General features: G+C 39.3%; 1 long non-coding RNA gene across 2 annotated transcripts in view; it reads right to left on the bottom strand.

Annotated features, from left to right (window-relative positions):
- Positions 1 to 27,137, bottom strand: part of LOC110256949 — a 465,513-nt gene that overhangs the window by 313,423 nt on the left and 124,953 nt on the right. For both annotated transcript variants that reach the window (XR_002339035.1, XR_002339034.1), the window contains exon 3: positions 9,094 to 9,205. This is a non-coding gene — a long non-coding RNA (uncharacterized LOC110256949). The remainder of the gene's footprint in view (positions 1 to 9,093; positions 9,206 to 27,137) is intronic.

Below are 27,137 nucleotides of genomic sequence, written 5' to 3'. Positions count from 1 at the left end.
GGGTACAATTAACATCAGTCATCGTTAATTCAGGGGTCATTGGATACAATTTATATCAGGCTATTAGGTACCCAGCAACATTTCCATTGTTTAGCCCTAATAATTGTATTAGACTTGCCCCAAACCACCCAGACTCTCTTATTAAGCTTCCTAATAACCACAAGATAATTTATTTACAAGACTGCTGACTGGAATCACTGAAATTATCAGCCTTGCTTCTTATCCCAAGAGCTCATCTATTCAACAGATAAACCTATGTCACTCCACATACAGGCTCAGAGCCAGACATATTCTGAATGGGGTGGGAATAGAGAGGTGGAACAAAGATGAATAGTCCTAAAATCCAGCATTCGACACTTGATGTGCCATAATGGTCCTACTGACCTCTTTCTGAAACCATATTTCCTATTTTTTCAGCCAAAATCTTGAACAAATTCCTTAATATCTCTAAGCCTCAATTATTTTTCAGCTGGAAAATGGGAATAACAACTTTACCCCATTTGACTCTTAAAGAAATCCAATGAAAAAAACCCCTATATAAAGCAATTAGAGGAGTTCCCGCTGTGGCACTATGGGTTAAGAATCTTACTGCCGAGGCTCAGATCACTGCAAAGGTGAGGGTTTGATCCATGGCCTGGCACAGTGGGTTAAAGGATCAGGTGTTGCAGCGTCTGTGGTGTGTGTTGCAGCTGTGGCTCAGATTCAGTCCCTTGCTCAGGAGCTATCTATGTCATGGGTACAGCCATAAAATGGAAAAAAAAAATTAGAACAATGCCTGGAAAAGAGTAAGAATCAGTCAAGTTTAGCTATAATTATCAGGATAATTATTATGCTTGTTCTTATATCCCTGTTGTCTTGGCTATGGGTGTATTAGCTGTCTTAGGGCAGGTTCTCCCAGAAACAGAATCTGAGGTAAGGTTTCAAATGCAGGAGTCTTATTAAAGGATGGTTCCTTAGGAGAAACCAAGCAGGACTTAGTTGGGGTGGGATGAGACAGGGGAAAAAGTCAAGGAAGAAGAAGTCCAGCTTCAGTCTGATCTCAGAAGGAGCCATGGAGTGCAAAGTGTACCTCAGAGTTTGTCGCATCTCAAGGCAGTCACTGGGCTTTCCGTACTCCACACCTGTTGTCACTGGTTAAAATACAAGAGGGGATTTGTACCTGTCCCTGGGAGGTACAGCTTCTGAGAACTTGAGGCTCTCCGGTGGGATGAAGCAACTCCAGGAGCCTAAAGGCAATCCTCAGAAGGTTTTAGCAGAAAAGCATGGGCTCACAAAACTGGTAAAAGAGATTTAAGGGGCTTTGGCAGGTGACAATAGTGTCTGCTACACCTTCCTCCGACTGAATTAGTGCAACTTGTCACTGACCGTTTCATGCTTGGTGTCTGCCCATCCGAACCTACCAATCTGACCACCTGGTGCCTAGTCCATCCCTGTTTATCTTGAGAGCCAGGTGTTCAGACCCAGGCCTCTACATGCCAGTCCCCATGAGAATGAATCCCAGACCGCTTTCCATTTTGAAAATTCCTGCATCTCCCTAATCTTGATAATCTACCTGGCTTACCTCAGCCAAGTTCCAGCCTGACCTCTCTTCCAGCAGGAAGGAAATTGGCATCACACCTCTCAAGTCCAGAATTCTAAGAATTACCCAGAATTTTTCTCAGAGTTGATCTATTTACTTTCATCGATACGTGTAGATAGCTTTTTTTTTTAATTTGTGAACTCTAAAGGCGGCCAAGTTCGAGGACATGAGCAGTCACAAAAATAAAAGAATTGAAAACTAAATATCATCATTTGTAGAACCAGGGAAATAACTTGTAAACTACATAAATACACTGGGAGAAAATGTACGATATCAAACTTGGCACATGCAAACAATGAAAAATGAATCAAACCTATACAAAAAAATCAATTCTCCTCCCCATAATTTATGTCAGTATTTTACATATAATAAAATCCTGCCTAAGCAAATAACTGATAAAGCAATAAAGCTGTCAGATGCAATAAACGGACCGTTTGCCTGGACTATCTAGAAACACTCCCATTCAGAAGCAAATACCCTGTTATATGAAGCTACGTGAAGAAAACATTTATCTATTGTGTGATAAACCTGACAAGTGCCTAAATCAGCTGCCTAAGAAGACTCTCTGGAAATGCACCTCCACCAAGGCTGATATTTAATTATATCACCCTGAGTGTGAGATATAATTGCACCTATTATGTGATAGGAGCAGAAAAGGGGGAGTAGAAATTAACTTCCATTGAACAACAAAGTAATTACCCATTATTGAAGATAAGGCAGGGCATCTCCATTGTATTTTAAGACTGAATTCATTCGTCAGTGTTTCTGTTGCTCTCTCTACATCAATGACCTAAAAAGAAGGTCAACCCAGCAAGCATAATAACCACAGCAGAAACTTTCTGATATCTGGAAACATACACTAGCCAGAGCACCAAAGATATCAGCCTCGAGTTGTTATGGTTCTCCTTGTCCTGGACATTCCTCTTGTGTTTACCACCTGAACCCAAACAGTTGCCCATTTGGAATGCTTAGAATTATTCTTGACTAGTCTCTCATCTCTTATATCCACAAGTATATCTTGAAGATACTGCAGGTTCAGTTTCAGGCCACCACAATAAAGCAAATATTGTAATAAAACCAGTCACACGATGTTTTTGGTTTCCCAGTACCTATAAAAGTTATGTTTACACTATACCATAGTCTAAGTGCCCAATAACATTATGTCTAAAAAACCAATGTGCATACCTTAATTAAAAGGCACTATATTGCTGAAAAAATGCCAGCTATCATCGGAGCCTTCAGTGAGTCATAATCTTTTTGCCGTAGTCACTGGTCACACATCACCATAACAAATAATATTATGAGAATTTCCAAAATGGGGCACAGAAATACAAAGTCAATGCTTCTGGAAGAAAATGGTGTCAGTAGATTTGCTCATTTGTGGCAGGGCTGCCACAATCCTTCAGTTTGTAAAAAGTATAGTATCTGCAAAGCACAATAAAACAAGGGGTGCCTATACTTGGATGTTACTTCTTTTTTTTTTTTTTCCCCTTAGAGCTGCACTTGCAGCATATGAAAGATCCCAGGATAGGGGTCAAATGGAAGCTACAGCCACTGGCCTTCGCCAGAGCCACAGCAACACCATATCTGAGCCTTGTCTTCAACCTACACCATAGCTCACGGCAACCTCAGGTTGTTAACCCACTTAGCAGGGCCAGGGATCAAACCTGCAACCTCATGGTTAACTGGTTTCCATTGTGTCACAACAGGAATTCCCTGGATGTTACTTCTTAACAATTCTATGTCACAAACTCCTATCTCCCCCATTCTGTTTCCACTGTCTTATTTCAGGTTCTGGCCATTTCTTGCCAGGCCTGTTGTATTTGCCTCTTGCTGGATCTTGCCATTCCCCAGGCTGTCAGTTTCCTATGCTACTGGCAGAACACTGATGTCAATGCAAACGTCTAAAATGAAGAGCTAATTCTGGCACTTTCCTGCTTTAAAGATGGCCTAAATTCAACAACAGAGGATTCAGAAGAAGCAGCCAGACAAGAAAGGACATTCTCGAGCATCCCACATACAGAAAGTTAAAGAACACGTAGGTAGTGTCTAGGGGGGTGCACTCAGGTGGTATATTAGTGTCCTATTGCTGCAGAAACAAATGACCAGAAACTTAGTGGCTTATAATTTTGCATATAATATATAAACACAAGTTTATCATCTTATAATTCTGGAAGTCAGAAATCTGAAATCGATCTTTTTTTTCTCCCTTTTTAGGGCCATGCCCATGGCATAAGGAAATTCCCAGGCTAAGGGGTCGAAGAGAAGCTGCAGCTGCCAGCCTATGCCACAGCCACAGCCACACCAGATCTGAGCCCCACCTACAATCTATGCCAAAGCTTGTAGCAACTCTGGATCCTTAAGCCACTGAGTGAGGCCAGGGATCAAACCGGCGTCCTCAAGGAGACTCTGTTGGATTCTTAACTTGCCGAGCCACAATGCGAACTCCTGAAATCCATCTCTAGGGGTTAAAATTAAGGTGTCAGCAGAGCCATGTTTCTTCTGAAGACTCAAGGGAAGAACCCCTTCTTTGTTTTTCCAGTCTTTTGAGACGCCCTCTATTCCTTTGATCACAGATCACATCAACATCTGCTTCTGTCATCACATCTCAACCTCTGGCTCTTCTGTGCCCCCCTTCACCTGTAAGGACACTTGTAAGTAGGTTGGACCCTCCCTAGATAATCCAGGATAATCTCTGCATCTAAAGATCTTTGCCTTAATTACATCTGCAAAACCTCTTTTACCTTGTAAGGCAGAAGGGGTTCACAGGTTCTGGAAATTAGGATGCAGGCATCCCAATTGGTGAGGGGGTGGGAGAGGGGCATGGGGAAGGAAGGGAGCATTATCTGCAGGTGGTAAGATCACAAAGAAGCTCAATAAATGATGGCTGTTAAAGTCAAAACAGAGTTTACCTTTATAGGGGTAAAAGGGTTGTCGTTAGAAAGAAGCATGCAGAGCAGTTCCCATCGTGGCTCAGCAGTTAACAAACCCAATTAGCATCCATGAGGACTCGAGTTTGATCCCTGGCCTTGCTCAGTGGGTTAAGGATCTGGTGTTGCCGTGAACTGTGGTGTAGGTCACAGATGTGGCTTGGATCCCAAGTTTCTGTGGCTGTAGCATAGTCTGGCAGCTACAACTCCGATTGGACCCCTAGCTTGGGAACCTCCATATGCCAAGGGTGAGGCCCTAAAAAGACAAAAAAAAAAAAAAAAAGAAGAAGAAGAAGAAGCATGCAGAAACAAGTCTTCTGGGGCTGGAAGTTTTCATTCTCCTGAACCAGGTGGTAGTTATGCAAATATTCACTTTAAAAGAATATTTTAAGCCTGTACATTTACATTTTATACATGTTAAATAGATTTTTTTCATATTTAAAAAAAATGTTAAAGAAAAACCTGCCTAGAAATCCCTATTGTATTATTCTGGATATTTGGTCCTCACAATACGGCCCCAGATTCTCTTTCCAGCCTCATCTAGAGATGAGGCACCTAGAGGCACTTCTTGCCCCACTTCCAACTCTTGTCCCCTCCCCCACCTCACATTCTACCTTCCAGCCTCAGTGACTACAGGATGCTGTTTTATACCTTTGTGTCTTTGCACATGCAATTCTCTCTGCTTCATCTGTTCTTGTTTTGTTTTTTTTCCCCAACCTTTTTTGGCTTGCTGAATATTATCGCATTCATCAAAGCTTGGGCCAAATGCCACACCCCATGTTAAGCCCTCCCTGGCTCCTCTGCTCCCCACCCTTCCAGAGATTCAGCTGGTTCATTCCCTGTGCTGCTACCAAATTTTGTCCATAATCCATCATAGCACTTGCCATGTGTTATTGTGAATTGATATTTATGTCTCCATCTTCTCAGCAAATCTCCAAGCAACTTTAGGGCATCTATTTCTTAGCAAAGTGCTTGGTATACATTCTGTACTTAATAAATAGGCTTTTTGAAAAAATACAATCTGGTCTACTGTATGAAAAAGGCTAAAAGAAGATGGGGTGGGGCAGATGGAGGTTGAGAAAATGGAGAGAAGCCAGGTTCACAAAGTCATATTCTAAGTCAACCAAGTTAAAGGTAGGGAACTGTAGTTTTAAAAATAGGCTTATATCCAAAGTGTACAAACACTTCATATACAGGTGATTATTTGCAGTAGTTAAGTTTTCAAAGTCACCAGGAATACTGAACCATTGCTGTAACCAAGAGAAACTGGGGCCATATTGCAAGGATCAGGTATTCAGAATAATATAATAGAGAACTTTAATCAGATTTAAAATTTTTTAATGTGAAGTAAACATTATATTAAAAATGCATAAAAGAGTACTGAACCATTGCTTCTAGGGGAAATGCAACTTCTGGTAGCATTATTTTCATCCACTAGTCAATACCTAGCCTTGCTGTAGGTATGTTTCTGCTTAAAGATACCTTGTTTAATGTATATTGTTGGCCAACAGCTCTATAACTCATTCCTGACCAAAGTTTACCTAATATGCCTATTTTCTTCATTAGATACATCACAGCCTGCATGTGCTTGATTTGAAAATTAATAAAACAGAAAACTCACTTGAAATGGAGTTAGGTGGCCAGAAGGCAGAGCTCTCATGCCCTATCACTGGATGCCAATTAAAGACCCAACAGGAAGAGAAACACCTTTGCATCTCCAACAGGAAGAAGGTTACTACTTTACTGCCCAGCAGTCGGAAAGAATTTCTCTTTGCCTGGCAATGGCCCAACCAATAAGAGACTGTCACAACTCAGCCGATGAAAAGCCACTACACTTCAAACTCCCAGTTTCCTCCAGTGGACACTTTCTTTATATCAGCCCTTCTCAACCCCCTCTTCACTACATGAAAGCATTCCTCTCCTTTGTTCTGCAGACTTGCCTGTGATCTTCCATAGACTGCACATGCCCAGTTGCAATTCATTGCTGTTTCCAAATACACCCATTTTGCTGGCAAAATAACTGGCTGTTTTATTGTTTTAGGTCAAGCTTAGGAACACTTAGCACTTCAGCACTATGTTTGGAACTATTTTCAAAAGCAAAATCATTAATAAAAAGCACAAAAGTGAAGAAAACATGGCACTACACATATGCCCCCAAAGGATTCTTGTTGACAGTAAAACTAAAAGAAGGCAGAGTGTCTCCGCACCTCACTCAGTATCAGCTGGGAATAAGCAGGTCTGGAGACTGAAATATGCTGCCCCTCTGCCACTGCTCACCTCCACAAATGACCACCGTTGTGCTACTGAGTATTGGTGTGGGGATTACAAATACATTTTACCAAGACGAATAAAAAAACTACAAATACTGAGAGTCGACCATTATCTTATTTCAATTTCACTATCATCCTCACTCTCCAGGAGAGAAAACTAAGATTTCAGAGTATGGACTCGCCTAAGGTCCCATGGCTGATACACATAAGCAACAGGGTTTAAATCTCTGCAGCTCTTCCTGGGGCCTAGGCTTGTGCTGCGCCCCTAGAGGCCAGCTGTAGTCCTGCAAAGTGGCTTTTGAAGTGTGAGTCTTTTAGGGACTACAGGCTTGAGGGCAGTGTTTTCTATGGTATCTGTTGTTCAGTTGTTATCTGATCTCCTAAGTATTTAGTTTGTCTTGCTTCTTGAAGGAAATCTACTGGAACATTGTCATTGCAGTTACCTTCCTTTGCCAATTTTTAGTTTGCTTTCATGTCATTAATAGATTACTAAAAGAAATGACTCTCTTACTTATCATAAGATGTTCTGAAAAGATAAATTTTAAAATATTCAAGAACCGGACACCTGAGAGTTTATTAATCATTCTTCATTATTAATTAATAGAAACTCAGTTAAGATTTACTGTTCCCCCTCAGTACCGTCTATTGACTTTATTGACCTTGGATCTTTAAAAATCATACGAGTTTTTTTCCTTCAAGTTCTCATACTTCTAGGGATATGGAACTCACAAAAAGGGAGCAAACTGATCCATAGAAAACATTCTGTGTGAATTGCCAGCCCTGGAATATGAAAGGCTTCAAGATCCTTCTGTATGCATATCTCCAGCTCTGGCCCACTTTCCATTTAGCCAGAAATCAATGGGAATTAAGCAATTTCATTATTGACTTATGATGCAAAAAATGCATAATATATATTTCGGTATAAGTGTTCATCACAAGATACTCATTTTATGAAACATTACAGTCTTAAGCCAAGATGACCACGGATCGTAACTCCTGCCTAAGTAACCATTTGACCAGAAATTCTGGTTTGGACTTAATTTCCAATAAAAACTATGCTGTCAACCTCTCTTTACTAATGTTCTCTTTAATGTGATCATGATTATGATATTCATCCAATCAAATTCTAGAATTACACATAATGGCAACCGAATAATTCTGTAATGACTAGTAAGAATATGGCTGTTCCAAGATGTTGAAATAAAGTTGAATGTTGGTCAAGTGAATCCATCTTCAAACCCCTCCCATGTTAAATCTTAGTCCCTGCTTTCACCTCTTAAGGAAAGGATCTGAGGAGGGAAAATATATTTAGCAGCTAGTTACTGTGCTTAAACGTTTCACACTTTTTAAAGTAAATGTTTCCTTATATTACTATTAAACCATATTCATCAATAGCTACTCATCTTAGGTAGCCCTCAAAAATCACCAATGAGACAAGAGATGATTTTATTTCATCCTTGTTCTTATAAAAACCAAATGGCTTCATTTTCTTACCAACTGAAATTCTCCCTGCCCTCCCCAATTGACTCAAGAATTCCAAAGCAATCTTAAATTGCTCTGATGAGTCAGTACCTGAGTTTTCATAATTTGATTACAAACTTGCTTTTACTCTGGATGCTATCGTAGTTTAAGAAAATATTTAAAATGTTTATATAATCAGCAATGAACACAGAGAATACAAGAAGTCATTAATGACAAGTTATTTTATGTGAGGGATTGCAGGAGGGTAGATTCAGAGCTTAAGAAAAAAGTATGTTCCTGTAACTTTCCTCTAAATGAGCACATTAAAGTCAGAGAAAGAACAATGCTTTCACCATAATTCATAGTTTTCTGAAAGCTAAATGACCTTTTAAAAAATTCTTGGCCTCAAGATGTGATAAAAATGGAAGGGCTATGAATACCTACAATGCAGTAATGAATTGTAAATGGCTTAGTAATCCACCTGTCCAAAAAAGCATCTGTTCATACATCCGAACCATCCAACAAGAGCTCCTTCTACTGGTATCTGAATTCCATATCAAATTGAAAAACTATTCTGGCTATTTTTTTTTAAAAAAAAAGCCTTTCCTAGAATGACCTTCCTACATTTCTTTGTTGTTTCCTGTAGCTAATTTAAAATTCATTCTAACATATCCAACAGTATGTTGTAGATCAAAATAAATACATTATATTAGTCAGGCTCCTCCATTAACTTTACATTTTAAGAAAAAATATCGAACGCTGAAGTCTTTTTGCTCTTTCCCAGCAGGAGTGTCTGATGCTCTCAGACTGTGCTTTGAATGGAGAATCCAGATCCTTCCAGCCCATTACGTACCTTGTGTGTCACTCCTGTTTTGGTACCTGCCTCCACAACAGACACATTCAGGTGGTCAAGTCCATACTGGAGAGGTAGAACTCAGTGGCATTCTGGCGCATGAACTCCAAGCCTCAATGCAAAAAAAAAAAAAAAAAAGGAGTGAGACGTATGAGAATAAGAGTCCTTCAGACAGGAGCCCTGGTTTTCCACTTCAAGGTTTGGAAGGCTTCAGTTCTTCATCCCTGCCCCTCTCCAGTTATTGTGATGATTACATGAAATCACCTTGAGATGTTTTCACACGCGAAGCCAGGGCCTGGGTAACAGCATTATTTTAAGCTCCCCAGGTGATCCAGGATGGAGGAGCAGTGAGTTAAAATGTCTCTCCTGTTGGCATTTGATCTACAAATACACAGCCACGGCACATCATGTATTTAGACAGAAATTTTTCTTTAACCTCAGTCACTCAGACACAGGACATGTGCTTCAGGAACAGAGGAGGAGCCTGTGAAGGGAAACCTGTTGACCTCACATATGGGTAGGCAGAATTGGCAGGGGCTCATTTGCCCTGCAAATATCCCTGTGACCCAGGCAAGATGCTGGCCCTGGAGGGGCAGCCTTGCAATTATGAACAAGACAGGTTCCAATCAGTGACTCCACCAAGTACCAAATGAAGCAAGGTTGGGGAAAAACAGTGTTCCACCAGTGGACGGATCACATATTCTGATCCTTTCTCAACGTGTCATCTGGGAGTGGATATGGCTCCTTTTGAACTAAGCAAACCACCTGGTGCTTGGTCAACTAAGGGGCTGACACTGAGATGAGGAGAGGAAGTTAAAGACGCAAGAGAGATATTGGATTTATGAGAATTTAACACTTGTAATTCATTACTTATTACATGTTTTATAATCTGAAAATTATCATGTATAGTAGTATAATCTACAACCTGAAAAATAAGTTATTGAAATGACTCTAGGAGTTTGTGTCGTGGTGCAGTGGTTAACAAATCCAACTAGGAACCATGAGGTTGCAGGTTCAATCCCTGGCCTTGCTCAGTGGGTTAAGGATCCCGCGTTGCCGTGAGCTGTGGTGTAGGTTGCAGACGCAGCTTGGATCCCACATTGCTGTGGCTCTGGTGTGGGCTGGTGGCTACAGCTCCGATTAGACCCCTAGCCTGGGAACTCCATGTGCCATGGGAGCGGCCCTAGGAAAAAGCAAAAAGACAAAAAAAAAAAAAAAAAAAAAAAAAAGAAATGACTCTAGATGCTTCTATCACCAAAATATATACAGAACATATCTGAAGATCTTCATCCATTTAGCAATACATATTGTGGGGCCTTCTGGCTATGTATAAAAAAGCCCCAAGCATCAGCTGAATGCCAAATGGGTGAGACTCAAAGAAAGAAGTCAGTCTGTATTGTGTTCCTCCTTAGGATTGTGTTAAGATTTATTTGTTCCCTAATAATGGGCATGTTGGTTGTTTCCAGTTTTTTGCTGTTACAAATAGATATATAATATTTTACATATTTTAAATATACTTATATATATTGTAATTTATATGCATATATATGTATAAATATATATGTATGCATATTTATGCATATGTGCTAGTGTTTCTAGCAAGTGAGATTTCAGTGTTGTAGGATGGTGCGTCTTAATTTTAATGCACAGGTATACAAATTACTAGGGATCTTGTTAAAACACAGATTCTGATTCAATAGGTCCAAAATGTGACCTGAAAATCTGCATTTCTACAAAGTTCTCAGGATGCCAATGCTGCTGGTTATGGACAACGCTTTGAGTAACAAGTTTATAGGATATACTTTCCTTGATTTTGACAGTTATTAAAATGAGGAACAGAGGTAAAGATTAATAGGGAAAAGTTGAAGACAGAAGAAGAATTATATTAACTATGCACTATGTATTGTTGGCATTTGTAATGCACATATTACTTCAATAATTAAAAATAGAAATTTAACCCAGTAAGCAACAATTTCAATAATTAGAGAATGAAAATATTTTTTTCCTCCTTCCAGTAGAATAGCCAGTATAGGTTACTTCCATTCTCTCCAATATAAATGAGTTTTCCAGTATTATTGTAAAATTTCTAGAGAGATGCTCATTTTTACTTTTTTCTGTTTCTCCTTTTTTTTTTTTTTAAGGGCTGCACCTGCAGCATATGGAAGTTCCCAGGCTAGGGGTCAAATCAGAGCTGCAGCTGTTGGCCTATGCTATAGCCACACAAAGCAATGCAGGATCGGATACACGTCTGCCAGCTACGCCACAGTTCATGGCAACGCCAGATCCCTAATCCACTGCGCCACACCAAGAACTCCTCTGCCTCTACTTTAAACTGACCTCTTTGGATTTTTTTTTTCCAACCTTCTGTCTTAGTGGCCCCACCCTGCCTGCAGCCAATTATTGCCTCATAAAGACTCCTTATAAATGGTTTCCAATTCTTTGTAAAATGCAAAAAACTCAGAAGCCTGTGGGCGCCTCCCTGTTGTGGAGTAACTAATAGAATTTCCTGCCTGAGAAGTGCAACTACTTTCAGGACATCTGAGAGTCAGGTATGCCATGAAATAACCTCTGGATGGTCAACTCCATTTCTCTGCAAAATCGTTCCATGACCTAGCCTGCAGAAAGTTGGTCCCAGCAAATTCCAGATGTTACATTCATCTTAATCGACGGACTAACCTTTATTCCATGTTTCCATGTGTTCTTTTTTTATTTTTTGAAATCTGTATTTACGAGTTTTTCATTGTAGTGTTTGGAAACCAGAGAAGTTTCAGATAGGTGGGAAAAGTCTCAGTGGATAGGTAGGTGAAAAGTACTATCTGGTTTTTAGAAAGAAAAATCTATAAGAAACGTAAGAACCTAAAAAGGAATTTTAAATCATTTTGGTATTATAGGCAATGTAGACTAATGTTAATGACTGTACCAACAGAAATAAATATTGGGATCATCAACTAATTTGAAAATCGAGTTAATACCCTGACTGGTATTAGATAATCTAGAGAGTATAATTCCAACTAGTTTTTTGTTTTGTTTTAGGTTAGTCATAATTTTTCTGCAAACTTGGAAACCCGCCACTCAAAATAGTCTTTGGCTACTTATACGTAAGTCAAATCCAAGTGGATGATATAAACGCTCCCCCGCTTCCTAGTCTCCAGCAAGCAAAAAGGGAGATGAAGTTGTCAAACGTCAGCAGTGTAAAACTCTGAGATTAGCTGTTTTATTTCAAGATCAGTTGGCATTTTTTCGGTTGAAACTTGGAAGACTCCAAGGAGAGTTAACATTTTATGGTTTATAAACTATAAACTAGAACATAGGGATTTATTGGAACCATAGATCTCACTTTTGATCTTTTGCAAAGACAGCATCCCAGCGTTTCTTTGGGCCGAGGATCAGAATCAGTTTCCTGGTTACAAAGACCCACTTACTGAGGCAAAAAGCAGGGCATGTTTGCCATTATAAGCTGAGAAGATGGCAAATACTAAGGGGTGTGTGCATGTGTCTGTGTCTGTGTCTGTGTCTGTGTGTGTGTGTGTGTGTGTGTGTGTGTTATAAGAAGTTTAAATATAACTTGCAGGTGTTTTAAACCTAAAATAATCCAGGAGGAGGGTACCTATTATTTCTCCTAAGGCTTTCTGCTTGGTACTGTGTAACATGCTGATATCAGAACCCAGAGGGAGATACCCAGCACCAGTCAGGAAGGTGCCATTATGATACATATCACTGATAGATTGAGGCTGACTTGTGATCCAGTGGGCTTGGTTTGACAGTCTTAAGTAGTCATATGCTATTTGCTACCCTGTTTTACTCTTATTTTTACCCTCTCATCACAGATTGTACTCATTCTGGCAATGTGATAACAGTTGACCAATTATTCCCTAAGAGTATATACACAGCAACCTTTGCAGATTCACTGGAAGACTCTGAAATTGGGTTTCAACCTAAGGTATTGTATGCTGGAGTAGCTGAAATAAACTGAAACCATTAGGGCTATTTGCAAACTAAGTGGATGTGTCTTTGTTAAAATCTGATGTTTATTTTTAATATGGTTGCCTGCCCTTCTCTATTTGAACAGCTCATTACACCTTAAATATAAACCACATGCGCACTATAGCATTTATGTAATTTTCTGGGGCAAAGAATTTGGGCTGCGATCCAACACTAAAATATATTACTTTAATATTTATTTGCATCTGTTTGGTATTGTCATGATCCATACAAGACTGAATCATTTGCTTTCCTTTAAAAAAATAAAAAGGGAAGAAAACTCTCTGTTCATAGACTACTTCTAGTCAAGTGGATTTGAAAAGCTTCATTTAAGATTCAGTTCCTTTTTGCAGATATTATATCATAAGCATTGATGAAGAATAATGTAATGAATGATGAGCTTTGAACAATACTATGGCTGATTTGGTAAAGCTATGTTTTTGGCTTAAACAATAGGATGTTTGATCAAATCAACCACAGAGAAGGAAATGGTATTGCAAAAGATGAGTTGCTAATTGAGACAGACAATGAACTGTGCATTAGAAACAGCTGCAGGGAAATGGATCCTATTGCATTTTTACATGTTAATATGCTGAATTTCCACATTAGACAGCCACAATTGTGAGTCCCAGCACATCCAGGTGTCTTTACATCTGTGCAGTATATTTAGAAAGGAAGAAAAATCAGATGGAAAATATGTTATATTCATAGTATTCCTTATTTTAGGTTTTTCTCTTAATAATTTTATTATCATTATATGGCAGGCGGATGAGGGCAGCTTTTTGGTGATGAAATTATTTAAAAGTTTGGATGTCATGGTTCACTCCTTTGTTCCATGAAAAAGGATGTGCGCCCTGCTTCTATGGTAAAAATTCACATTTAACTTTAGACAGTATGTTGAAAGAAGCCAGTCAATAAGCATTATTTCTCTGTAGAAGTTACTTGTATCATGCAAGGTAATGCTGAGTAACAAATTGACCCCAAATCTCAATGACTCCAAACCTATAAAGATTTATATGGTGCTGCTATAAATATCTGTGCTCTCCCAAATCCATATATTGAAGCCCTAATCCCCAATGTCATTTGAGGTCTTTGGGAGAAAATTAGGTCATGGGGGTGGAGCTTTCACGAATGGGATCACTACCCTGACAAGAAGAGACACAGGATCTCCCTCTCAACCAGGTAAGGATACAGAAAGCAGATGGGTCACCTGTGAACCGAGAATAAGTTCCTCACCAGACACGAAAGCCGCTGGCACCTGCATCTTAAACTTGCCAGCCACCAGAACTGTGAGACATAAACATTTGTTATTCAGGCCACCCAGTCTGTGTACTTGCTACTGCCGCTCAAGCTGCCTAATGCAGTTGCTCACACTCTGCACGTAACATAGGTCAGCAGGAGGCGTTTTTTCGTGATCACTGAGGGTGATGATTTGATAACATTTCACCATCTCATAACATCACCATGTCAACACCAGACATTCAGGATTGCCACATCAGGGGAAGGGAGCAGAGCAAACTCACAGCCACCCTCAGTCCCTTCAATTAGCCAGGATCACTTTTATTCACAGGTCATTGACCAGAATTGGTCATATGATGCCATGCCAACTACAAGAGAGGCTAGGAATGAGAGGGAGCCATCAGTATTTGGTGACTACTATATATTTGGTGATTCTTGTCACTACGAGAGAACATTTTTCATCAGTGACTAGAGGGCTAACAAGCCCAAATCCAGGATCTCCTTCAACAGGATATATTGTGTTGGAAGTCAATGGCAACTCTTTAAACATTGCCAAATATTGTTTATCTATTAAATCCAGTTTTTAATTTGCTATGAAACTGTTACTATTTATGACAAACCCTGATGTGAATTTACACATTGTTCGTGAAAATTATTTTTAAATGGATACTTCTCTTGGATTTTGTGATTTATATTTTTTCAAATTCCTTTTAAATATATATTTAGTGAGCTTTTTGGTGCCGAGAGAAACAAACCATAAAACTAGTGAAAACATTGATAATTCCCATGAATGGTCTCCAAAGATGGAGGACTTATTACAAATTATTTTCATAAGAGGAAACTATGCATGCATTGATATCAATGCTCACTTTGGAAATAACTAATTGAACTCATTCTCTTTATATAAAGCTGAAAGCAAGTTATAAAGCCTCATTTATCAGTGGGCTTGGTGGGAAAGGCTCAACAAATCCCAAAGGCCAGTTTACTATACCTTGATCTAAGGAAGGGCTTGAGCTCCAGGGGAGACTTGAGGAATTCTAGGCTGAAATGGAGTAAAGTGAAGGGGGGAAAGCATGTGACTGTCTGAAATGAGCCTATGAAAACACATGGGATGGACATAACTCAAGGCATTAGCTTAGGCTCAAAAGTTCCTTAATCAGCAAAAATGAAACGAGATTAATCGGAGAACTTATGTTAAACCAAAAGGAAGAGTTCTTGTCCTGGTGCAGCGGAAATGAATCCGACTAGGAACAATGAGGTTGCAGGTTGGATCCCTGGCCTCGCTCATTGGGATAAGGATCTGGCATTGCCATGAGCTGTGGTGTAGGTCACAGACATGGCTCAGATCTGGTGCTGCTGTGGCCCTGGTGTAGGCTGGTGGCTACAGCTCCGACTGGACCCCTAGTCTGGGAACCTCCATATGCCACAGGTGCGACCCTAAAAAGACGAAAGACAAAAAAAAAAAAAAAAAAAGAAGAAGAAGAAGAAAGAAAAGAGATGTCAAACTGTAGGACAAAGATACTCATGTCACAGCTTAAGTGTAAATGTCCACCCTCATGTTTACACAGGAAAGATGAGTTTAGAATAAGGATTTTGTTTTCATGTCACTTCTTTAGGCAAATGACTAGTTATTTTAAGGGAAAGGAACTCCTCGCCTTCAAAAATGTTTTAGTGCCATGGAGAAAATGTAAATTGTGTTTGAATTTCCATAACCTCTATATTTTATGGCAAGGACCCAGATCCTATTAACAGTTTTCTCTTTCAACACCTGTTATCAAATCACAACATTTTAGTTAAATTGGCAAAAGATTCTGTTTCACCATGAGAGTGTAAATGAACTTTGATTTAGAATTATTTGGCTAATTATTATCCCATACTGTGGGCATTAATAGATGCTTAGTTTTCTGGTGTGACCCAAACACATGGATCATATCTTTAAGCAATATATTAAAGTAAGTTATATACATTTCTTTTATTATTATTTTCCTTTTTCAGCTGTATTTGAGACATATGGAAGTTCCTGGGAAGTTCCACAGCTGTGGCAATGCTGGACAATTAACCCACTGCTCAGGACCCGGGATCAAACCCACTCTGCCTCAGAGACAATGCCAGACCCACTTTTTTTTTTTATTAGAAGTATAGCTGATTTACAATGTTGTGCCAACATTGTATAGTGAAGTGACCCAGTCATACAAGTACATAAATCCCTTCCATCATAGTCTGCTCCAAGAGACTGAATATAGTTCCTTGTGCTACACAGTAGGACCTAATTGCATATCCATTCTAAATGTAATGATTTGTATCTACTAACCCCAAACTCCCAGTCCATCCCACGCCCTCCTCCCTCCCCCGTGGTAACCACAAGTCTGTTCTCTACGTCTGTGAATCTGTTTCTGTTTGTAGACAACATCAGATTTTTAACCTGCTGCACCACAGCAGGAACTCCAAGTTGTGTACATTTCTATCTCTGCCACTGGAACATAAATGTTTCCAGGACAAGGTTAAATATGTGTACCTTGAATAAAAGTTGTCCTCAGTGAATGCTTATCGAATACACTGTATACACTGTCCAAAGGTGAATAAGAAATTGTTTGATTGATGCACCAAGCCTAAGTTTTGGTTCAGAATCTCTTGGTGGTAGAGGACTTTCAACCATCTGTAGTTGGAAGGAAAATGAATACCTCAAGCCAGAGACCATTAAGCAAATTTCTGAATTTTGGAGGGAAATAGTCCTTAGAGAGTTTTCAGTAAAATGAGGACAGAACATCTACCTGCCCAGATAAACATGAACATTAAATACTAATTTAATAATTTAGAACTTAGTGTTTGATTCTCTACATGTTCTTCATGATGGAAAATAATGTCCAGGAGTTCCTATTACGGCTCAGTAGAAACAAATTTAACTAGTATCCATAAGGACCGTAAGTTCAAACCCTGCCCTTGGTCAGTGGGTTAAGGATCTGGCATTGCCGTGAGCTGTGGTGTAAGTAGCAGAAGCAGCTCAGATCTGGCATTGCTGTGGCTGCTGTGTAGACCGGCAGCTACAGCTCTGATTCGACCCCTAGCCTGGGAACTTCCATATGCCCATAGGCTGCGGATGCAGCCCTAAAAAGACAAAGGAAAAAAAAAAAAGAAAATAGTGTCTAGTAACTAGGGTGTATGTTTTCCTTACCAGAAAGTATAAAAGTCACAAATTAAGAAATATGGCCAAAAAAAAAAAAAAAAGATGCCCAACAAGAAATGATTACCAAAGAAAAATCCTGTGACAGTTCTGGTATCTAAATTTCAACAATTCTAAATCATCTAAACCAAATTAATACCAGAGACAGCCATGCCATATGCTAAGAGACTTCGATAGAAATTAGGAGACCAGTTAGGAAACTTTCCAATGATCCAGACCAGAGGTGATGCTGTCTGGGCCACAGTGTCCACGGTGAGAAGGAGGTGGACTCAAGGAACTCCAGTGAAGGTAAACCCAAGCGTAGTTTCTGATGACTGGAATGTGGGACTGAAGAGAAAACAGGGAGGTGAGGCTTTTGGCTTGGTGAAGTCAGATGGGAAGACTACAAGAGAAGCAGATTTGCAGAGTACCTCCGGAATTCAGCTGAAATATGTTAAACCTAAGAGTTGAGCTGCCTAGTAGAGAGGTTCTTCTAAGGAGAGATGTATACCAGGCACGTGGATACACTTCACAAAATAATCACTGTAATCACAGTAACCCTAAAAGAGAACCTGAGTTTTCAGGTGAACAGAAGTTCAGAGGAATAAGACAACCTGTCCAAAGACAATACAGCCAGAAAGTGTCCGATATCATATATACACAATGTGCAACTACTTTTGTTTTTCTTTTTAGGGCCACACCGGTGGGATATGGAGGTTCCCAGGCTAGGGGTCGAATCAGAGCTACAGCTGCTGGCCTATGCTACAGCCACAGCAATGGCCAGATGCAAACTGCATCTGCAACCTACACCACAGCTCAGGGCAATGCAGATCCTTAACCCACTGAGTGAGGCTTGGAGTCAAACCCACAACCTCATGGTTCCTAGTCGGATCCATTTCTGCTGCACCATGATGGGAACTCCCACACCTACATTTTATCTATGTGAGCTATACATTTCATTTGAGATTCATTTATAGTTTGATGATTTCACACATGTATGTCTCACATATGCAACTAGATGGCAAGGCCCTCAAAAATAGGGACAGCTCCTTATTCTATTCCATATCCCAACGATGGCTAATATACTACCTTCTCAGCTGCAAATGCCCCGTAACAACTGATTTTACTCTGAGTAACTACACACTGTAGAAAGACAAATTTGAAGGCTGGAGGAAAACAGAAATCCTGTCCTCTACCCCTGACCTAGGTAGAATTTTCTTGTCACTAGCAAAACACACATGTATCCTAGAAGAAGAAAAGGAGAAAATGTGACCTTAACTCTGTTATGAAACCTCTCTGTTAGGGCTCCCTTCTGGGTCCAGGTGTTATCCATCAGCTCTCCGCTGTCACCTGTAAATAGCTACTTATTAAACTGTCCTCCAATCACCCCGTTTGAGAGTACTTAGTGTTTCCTGCAGGGCTCTGCCTGAAACAGGGAGGATTCCAAGGAGAGGGCCAACCTACAGGAGTCAGGTCTGCAGAGGACCCCAGAGAGGGAATTGGGGAAACATACACCCCATGATAATGCTCCTCCCTTCAACCCCAATTCTGTCACTGTTCTCCATAAACACAGCCAGAACCTAGAGGGCAAGGGAGTCCATTGATGGAGAAAGGTAGAGAGAGTACCAGGAGGGCCAAGGGGACATACCTTTCTGCCTGTAGTCGTCCTCATGCAGAAACAGAAAAGCATCCATTTCCACCTCTCCCCACCCCCCGGCCCGTGCGCCTTCCTTCCCACGCCCCAGCTGAAGGGGTGGGTACTACAGGCTAAAACATTAACAGGGAGTCAGAACATAAGGCCCTGATCTCCTCACTAACTGAACACAGTCATGTAACTCCCTCGTCTGTATGAAAAAACCTGGACCTCCCTGTTCCCATCTGGGGTTCTGTGAAATCTGTCCTTTGAGGCTCCCCTGTAGAGCTGTGCTGCCCAAAGCAGCTCCGGAACACCCAAAATGTGACTGTGGCAACAGCAGAACTAAAAATTTCATCTTAAAATGTTCATGAATTTATGTCTTCTAGTGAAAATGTTTATCTTTTACACTTTTAATTCGTTTAAATTACATGGTCATCTGAAGCTTGTGGCTTCCATACCTGACGGATACACAACATTTCCATCAATGCAGAAATTTCCACTGGAAGTGCTGCTCCAGAGACAACATAGTCAAAATAGAGATTACCTCCTGACCAGCTGATGCTATACTTTTTAAGGGAATGGCATTCTCTATGCTCCTTTATTCTATACCCCATCATCCTGCACTTGAAAATATTGGGAGAAAGCTTTTTTATTTTTATTATTTTAATTTTTTATCTTTTTAGGGCTGTACCCACAGCATATGGAAGTTCCCAGGTTAGGGGTCAAATTGGAGCTGTAGCTGCAGGGCCTACACCACAGCCACAGCAACGCTAGATCCGAGCTGTGTCTGTGACCTACACCACAGCTCACGGCAATGCTGGATGCTCAACCACTGAGCGAGGCCAGGGATTGAACCTACCTCCTCAAAGATACGAGTTGGGTTTCTTACTGCTGAGCCATGATGAGAACTCCAGCAACTTCTTTTTTAAAAAACACTTGGAGTTCCCGTCATGGCTCAGCAGGTTAAGAACCTGACATAGTGTCTATGAGGATGCGGGTTTGATCCCTGGCCTTGCTCAGTGGGTTGAGGATTCGGCATTGCCACAAGCCATGGTGCAGTTTGCAGATGTGCCTCAGATCTGGCATTGCTGCAGTTGGCAGCTGCACTTCTGATTTGATCCCTAGCCTGGGAACTTCCTATGCCACAGGTGTGGCCGTAAAAAGCCAAAAAAAAAAAAAAAAGTAAATAATAATAATAATAAATATGTAAAATAAAAACTCTTAAGTCCCTATCAGCCAGCTTAAATTAAATGCACATGAATAATCGAACCCCTAGGAACCCTTCTCCAGCCACATCCTTCTCCCTCCTTCCCAAGGAGTAACCACCATCTTGGCTTGGTGTTTATCATTTCCAGTCATGCTTTTAACTTTTACTATATGTGTACCCATAAACAAAGACAGAATTCTTCGAGTGGGCCAAAACCCATAATGTGCCCTTCAGATGACTGGATTCCTAACGGGGAGAGAGTTTACATCCTTATAAAACATGGATGTTTCCCCAAACCAGATGATTTCTGAGACATGTTTCTAAGTAGCCTACCAGGCTCAGATTGTAAAGTCTGTCTCTGGAGGAAACAGCAAGCTTGCATTTATTTAAACTCACATATGAAAATCATTCTGAGGGATTGCAGAGGCATAGAAGGGCATAGTTCCAAGCAAGGAATACCACAACTGTCTTCACAAGCAAAATAAATCTGAAGAACTGAGGAAACCATCTGATAAGTTCGATAAAGGTTGTCCAGAGGCAAACATGCGAAGTCGCTCCCTGTTTTCTTTGGACACCCAGATTCTCTAATGAATTGCCACTGTCCCATCCTGTTCCCCTCGCCGACCTCAGAGATTCTGTCTTAGGCACCATAACTGCCCTCAGTTTTCTTCCTCGTCTGAAAAGCTCTAGTAAATCAGCCACGTATTCTACTGGCCAATGCTGATGCTGAGATAAAGACATTGATGCACATGCTCTATTAAGGAGGCACTCCCCCCGAGAAGCCACTGAAAGAGTGAGGAAGCAGGCTGTGGGCAAGGAGGACGTCTGATTCCTCGGAGGAATTCTGGAGAATAAGTTACTCCTCAGAATTGCCTCCATCCTCTTTGAAGCTGGGCGTTGGCTTTTAAATTCAGACCCCCAGATGTCCTTGGCTAAAGGCCACCTGGCAGTAGGGTGGGAGGAGGCCTTAACGGCCCTGCAGTTCCGGCTCTCTGCAGGGTTGGGCCATTGCAACAAAGACACATCAAAGTCAGGGGAGGAAAGAACACAAAGGGTTAAAGTGACCATAGGCAGTCGGGCTCAGCTCTAGCCATGTCCACCACACCACAACACCTGGCAGGGTTGATGCATCATTGTGTTTCAGTGGTGATCTAATCCTTGAGCTAATGGGATGACTTTAGAATTTCAGAAGTTACCATTTACAGTTGAGAGATCTTTTAATACTTGTACTTCCCCAAAGCTCCCCACTTCAGCTATGAAAATGGACTTTAAACAGTCACTGGATGCCATTGCGAGCTAAAGAGCTTAAGTAAGAATTGTTTGGCTTGGCTCTTTTTTGCCTATAACTGCATGGGATTTGATTTCATGTATGAAGCCAGTATTTGTCCAATTATATCCTGAACTAATCTTAGTGTGACACTTGGCTTTGGACTTTAGGGCTATTTCCCAGTGACGGAACAGTACAAAGCCCCCTCTCCCTGCCTCCATGGGCACTCTCAGGACAAGGGGGCAGCTCAGGTCAGACTGGCTTCAGTATTCTTCACATGTTATCCTAAACATCTTGTGGCATCAGGAGCCCAGTGACCCAGTAAAATGCAAACTTAATCTGTAAAGGATAAACCCTCCGTATGAAACCCAATGTTTCAACCCTATGTTTCAACCGTATGTCCCCTAGGAAAGGGACCTCAGATAAGAAAAAGAAATTGGTAGAATGAGATCCTCACTAGGGAGCATCCCTACCTACATGGGATGGGTAGCCTGGCAGCTTTTAGCGATTGCAAAATAGGGTGAGGCCAAGTGGGAGGATCACAGCAAGACAGTTGCAACCAAATCCTTCTGGGAAATGTCTATGCAAATTCACAAGCTGGATTACACTACATGGGCACTTTCAACATTCGTAAATGGACTGATGGCCTGCTGTGACCAGGTGCCACCTTACTGAAATGGGTACACATCTGCCCTCTAAGAAATATTTTGTCACAGACCCAATAAATACTTCTCGGTATGGCAGAGAAAAATGCCTCCAGGGACTTGAAGCAGAACCTCTGAGTCATAATTCTGCCGATAGTCAGCCCCAAATACTCTCAGCCTCATTAAAGCATTGTGTCCTGAACTGAACTGGGAAGAGTCTAGGAACAAGTGCCTATAAGGAGTATAAGTAATACTATAGCAGGGTGGAGGGTGAAAGAGGGAGAGGGTTTGAAAACCAGAAGTTTGAAAAACAAGCCTAGCTCCAGCTCTACTGCCCTATACTTTATTCTGTATTCTCTGAAATATTTTTTAGCCTTCATTGGTTTTAATTTATAACTTCAAGTCTTTTCAAACATTGAAAGTGGATAGAACATTAAGTTACCAATACCTAGGCACCCACCATCACTACTAAATCTGTGTCTCTGTTCCTTATTTATGGTGTCATTCATTAGAAATATTGGTTAGAATGTAATCTTTTTTCCCTATGGTTTATGTTTTTTGAATCTTAAGAAATCCTTCCCTATCATAATATTATAAAAATACTTTCCCATATTTCCTCCTAAATGCTTAACAGTTTTTCTTCTCACATTTTGGTGTTGAATCCATCTGGAATTTATTTCTGTATGTTAGAAAGGGATCTAACTTTATTTTTTCTAGATGGGTGGTATTTTTTTTTTTTGAATAGTCTATCCTTCTCCACTGATCTTTAATGCCACCTGCATTGTATACTTTATTCCATGTATAAGTAAGTCTGTTACCAGGTCTTCTATTTCTGTTCCTGGTCAATTTGTCTATTTCAATGTGTCATTACCACATTTCTTATGTTTCTAGACTTGCATATAAGTTTTATGTCAAAGTCAAAAATTTCCCTCCTTTTCTTCTTAAGATTCTGATGGCCATTTTGGCTCTTTGCTTTTCCAAAGAAACATTTTATGATGAATTTGTGAAATCCTATGGTCAGTTTGGTTGGAGTTTCATTGTAATTATATATCATTGTGGTAGAGAACAGCTATCCTTACTGTACTGATTCTATCTCTAAAGAAATAAGGTATACTTTTCTCCATTTGTTTAGTTTCTCTCTTATTTTTTTGACTATATTAAGACTTTAGGTTCAGAATATTCACCACCCTTTGTTAGATTTATTCATAAGCACATTTTTGTTGGCGTTGTTGCTGTTGCTAATGGCACCTTCTTTTTAATTTACATTTTCTACGTATTTGTTGTTCATGCAGAGAATACTATTGCTTTTTGCGTATTAATCATGTAACCAGCAACCTTATTGAACTCTTCTGTCAACTCAAGTAGTGTACAGAAATATTGGGTCTCCTATATGATAATATTGAAGATAATACTGTTTATTCCTTTCCAATATTTATGCTTTATTTTTCATATCTTACCACATTACCTAGGACCATTGACCTAGGTCAATGCAAAGTAAAAATAATGATAATAATCACAGCTTTCTTCTCTTGACTTTATTAGGATACAACCAAAAGTTCACCATGAAGAAAGATATTTGCTAAAGATTTTTGATACGTGCCCTTTATCAATTTCAGAAATCTCATGCCTCAGGTTTCCACTACAGATGCAAGAAGAAGGCATCCTCGCGCTTTCTGTCTGTCTGAATGTGGCAGCCCAGATTGAATGGAGGAATACAGAGGGAAATAAGAAATTTAAAAAAAAAATTTTTGCCTACTCATATTATACTAAGAGGATTTTCTAATAAACACAGCTTTAATTTTATCAAATGCTTTTTATATTAATTCATTGGAATAATCATAACATTTTTCTCCTTTAGAGTGTTATTGTGTTGTATTATAATGATAGATTTGTTGAGGTTAAAACTTTCCTGTATTTATGGGCTACAGTCTTCTTTGTCATGATGATTAATTTTGCACATGCACTGCTGATTTTAATTCACCAGATTTTGTTATTTTTGTATTTATATTTTAAGTAAGATTTGACCTACATTTTTTTCTTTATTGCTCTTGACTGATTTTGTGATAAAGTAATATTGCCTCTTAAAATAGTTGTGGAGTTTTGCCTCTTTTTCTGAAAGAGTTTGTGTAATTATTACTTTTCTTGAGATTTTGGTAAAAATTACCAGAAAACCACCTAGGCCTAAGGAAATTTGGGCCTAGAAGGTTTTTGATATCTTTAATACCTACAGATTTATTTAAACTTCCCATTTCTTCTTTAGTTAATTATGGAAAATTATATTTTCCTGAGAAATTCCCAATTTGGTCTACATTTTATAATTTATTATAATAAAGTCATTCTACATTATTATGTTATATTTCTTTAATCTCCAATTATATTTTAATTTTCATTATTAATATTATTTATTAATGTAATATAATATGTGGTTCTACTTCCATATTGGTTTTATTTATTGTTATTCTTATCTATTGTTAGTCTTTCAAAGAACCAACTTTTGGTTTTATTGATTGTCTTTTACATGCTTTTGTTCAAATGTATTATTTCCTATTCTTAAAGTTTCCTTCATTCTACTTACTTTGTGTTTATTCTGGTTTTGTTTTTCTTCAAACTCTTTTATACGGAATTAGATCATGAGTTTTTTGTCTTTCCTATATAATACGGGCATTTAATGCTGAACATTTACCTCTGAGTGCTGCTTTAGCTGCATCTCACTAACTCTTATGTGAATATTTTCACTCCCATTCGGGTCTCAATATTTTCACATTTTCTGATGTCTAATTTCATTTTTTACTTACAAATTACTTAAAACTGCTGTTTTTCCTTTGTTTCCAAATATAGAGGAAAAAGGGTTGATTTTCTCTCTCTTTAATTCTATTTTTATTTCATGTGACCAGAGTAAATATCTATAAAATGATGTTTTGATATTTGTGGCCTAATACATGATCAATTTTCATAAAATTTCCATGCATACCTCTAACGACTGTAGATTCTTAAATATAGAATTTTAAGTTCTACATATATTCCCCATTACTTCAAGCTTGTTAATTGCATTGTTTGAAAATTCTACATTTTTCCTAATAAGTATTTGCTAAACATATTAGTCCTGATTTTTTTAAAAAAGTATTAAAATCTCATGTGTTAATGTATTTGCCAAACCATACCTGTAATTCTGCTGACTTTCAGTCTATATACCAACTTCAAGCATCAAAATCGGTTCACATAATTTATTAGTGCTTTCAAGTACACGAACGTTGCCCTTTCTTTCTTGTGAACTCAACTACACATGTGTAACATTTTAAAAGATTTTATCTAACTTTACCAAGTGGTTTTACCAAAAGGTTTTTCAAGATTTGTTTGTTTATTTGTTTTGCTAACTTGCCATACATTCAGAAGCAGAATGTAACTGAAGCGAAGGAGACAAGAAGAGAAGGGACGAAGGAAGGAAGGAAGGAAAGAAGGAAGGAAGGAAGAAGGGACGGGGAAGGGAGGGAAAGGACAGAAGGGGGAAAGAGGGAGGGAGGAAGGAAGGAAAAGAAAAAAGACATTCTAAAGATTTTTTTTTCTGTATATTCCTCTAGGTTATCTATTGTCTAGGTATTTTAAAAATTCCATTGTCAGCCTACAGTGAGGAAATGTATGTGGGAGTAGGCTTTCCAGTTCCTTTTTATCAGTTTTCTTCTCTCTGTGCTGGAACAGAGAACCACTCCCCATCGCAATGCTGGGGGAACAATTTCAATCACACAATAAAAGCACATGTTGGGGACCATCTCCTGTGCCTTCTAACCTAATTAGTTCATATTTGAGGCTTTCAATGAAAAAAAAAAAAACCACTTAGGAAGCTTCTGCTGAGTTTTTCTTCTCATGTATACTAATTATTATAGCAACAATCACATAATCAACCTCTTGGGCTGTGAGAAAAAACAAAGGTGTGAGTGGCTAATTGCAAATGCAAGTGGTCTGTTGCTTGTGCAATCAGCAGATCTCCAGCATATTAAATTTGGTGCCCAGCCATAGCATAAATATTACAAGTGGCAGAGGTTGTCCTTCTAAAACTGACCTCACAAAGCACTTGCAATTTTCCCAAACTCTTCAACCTTTTGCAGCTCTTTTTAAAAATATACAATAGTTCAATATAAAAAAATTAATAACTCAATCAAAAAATGGGTAGAAGATCTAAATAGACATTTCTCCAAAGACATACAGATGGCCAAAAAGCACATGAAAAGGTGCTCAATTATTAGAGAAATGCAAATCAAAACTACAATGAGGTATCACCTCATGTCAGCTGCAATGGCCATCATCAAAAATTCTACAAACAATAAATGCTGGAGACAGTGTGGAGAAAATTGAACCCTATTTCACCATTGGTGGGAATGTAAATTGGTACAACCACTGTGGAGAACAGCAGGAGATTCCTCATAAAACTAAATATAGAATTACCATACGAACCAGCAATCCCACTCCTAGGGCATCTATCCAGAGAAAACCATAATTTGAAAAGATACATGCACTTGAAGTTTCATTTCAGCAATATTTACAATAGCCACGACATGGAAGCAACCTAAACATCCATCAACAGAGGAATGGATAAAGAAAATGTGGTACATATATACAATGGAATGTAATGCCTTTTGCAGCAACATGGATGGATGTAGAGATTATCATAGTAAGTGAAGTAAGATAGAGAAACACAAATGTCATGATATCACTTATATGTGGAATCTTAAAAAATGATACAAATGAACCTATTTACAAAACAGAAAAAGATTCACAGACTTAGGAAACTTATGGTCGCCAAAAGGGAAAGTTGAGGGGGATGGGTAAATTAGGAGTTTGGGATTAACATATACTCACTACTATATATAAAATAGATAATTAACAAGGACCTACTACATAGCACAGGAACTTTA

Source organism: Sus scrofa, chromosome 15 (assembly GCF_000003025.6).
Source record: "Sus scrofa isolate TJ Tabasco breed Duroc chromosome 15, Sscrofa11.1, whole genome shotgun sequence".
In the NCBI taxonomy this organism is placed as follows: domain Eukaryota; kingdom Metazoa; phylum Chordata; class Mammalia; order Artiodactyla; family Suidae; genus Sus; species Sus scrofa.
Note: the sequence above shows the minus strand (reverse complement) of the source record. Positions and strands in the feature narration are given on the sequence as shown.